The 1,378-nt window shown below is 40.3% G+C and overlaps 1 protein-coding gene across 1 annotated transcript in view; it reads left to right on the top strand.

Moving 5' to 3' along the window:
* The window catches only part of zc3h11a (zinc finger CCCH-type containing 11A), a gene marked incomplete at its 3' end in the record, with an annotated part of 24,908 nt that overhangs the window by 11,732 nt on the left and 11,798 nt on the right, over nt 1-1,378 (top strand).

Below are 1,378 nucleotides of genomic sequence, written 5' to 3'. Positions count from 1 at the left end.
TGCTCAAAATACATTAGGTCTGAAACGATTCCTCGAATCATTCGAGGGCCTCGATTACTAAAAATCCTCGAGGCAAATTTATCTTCCTCGAATCTTCGTTAAACCATTCAGAGCACTCTATCCTGATGCATGCTCAATAATCCAGGTAGAAAAATCCAAAAAAGTTCAATCTGGTCCTCTGGACATTCAAAAATGTTTCCAAATATCTGGCGTCTGTACTCATCCCTTTAGTTGGCAGCTCAGAACACCACATACAGAACACCATGGACTTTGTGGATAAGGTGTGGGATGTCATCATGGAGACTGATGAAACAATGGTCTCTTTTGATGTCACATCACTCTTTACGTGCATTCCTGTTGATGATGCAGTAGAGGTGGTCAGTTTAAGATTAAAATCAGACACCACTCTGAGCAGCAGGACCACATTTTCCACAGAACAACTGTGTCAACTCTTGAAACTGTGCCTGCAGTCAACCTACTTCACATATGGGGAGCAATATTATAGGCAGAAACATGGGTGTGCTATGGGGTCTCCAGTTTCTCCTATTGTTGCCAACCTGTACATGGAGGAGGTAGAAAAGAGAGCCTTGACGTCCTTTTCAGGGACACCACCAAGTCATTGGTTCAGGTATGTTGACGACACCTGGGTTAAAATTAAATCTCAGGAAGTCCAACATTTTACTGACCACATCAACTCTGTGGATAAATACATCAAGTTCACACGAGAAGATGTAAAAAATGGCAGGTTGGCTTTCTTGGACTGTGAGGTCTCAGTCTCTGATAGAGGACATTTGCAAACTGAGGTGTACCGCAAACCCACCCACACAGACCAGTATTTGCAGTTTGACTCCCATCACCCTTTGGAGCACAAGTTAGGAGTCATCAGGACTCTGTACCACAGAGCAGACAGCGTCCCCACTAGCTCAGGAGCCAGGCAGAAGGAGAAATCCCACACAAGACAGGCTCTAGAGCAATGTGGATATCCTAACTGGGCCTTCCTGAAAGAAGAAACCCAAACAGGACTGCAGTCAGCCAACAGGTGAAAAGGATGTCTGTCAATGTCTGGCATCCGATTCGATTCCGATTTTTGGTGTCAAGATACGATTCGGAATAGATTTTCGGCTCGGAAACTATTTTTCTATTGAAATGGTTATAAATTTTGTTTCAATTATAATATATATGTAACTGACAAGCTGAAAACATTAAACAACAATGTAAACCAATAGAACATTTATTTAAAAATAATTTTTGGTTCCTTACTGTATCAAATATTTTTTATTCATTTTATATTTTTACCAAAAATAGGAAAAATAGAGAGCATAAAATTTTGTAACTTAAATTACCAGTATTAGGTTAGTTTAGTTGCCTGAATTAAAAA

The sequence above is a fragment of the Nematolebias whitei genome, chromosome 7 (genome assembly GCF_014905685.2).
Source record: "Nematolebias whitei isolate Nwh7 chromosome 7, NemWhi1, whole genome shotgun sequence".
Classification (NCBI taxonomy): Eukaryota; Metazoa; Chordata; class Actinopteri; order Cyprinodontiformes; family Rivulidae; genus Nematolebias; species Nematolebias whitei.
The sequence above is the reverse complement of the archived record's forward strand: the minus strand, read 5'-3'. Positions and strand labels throughout refer to the sequence as shown.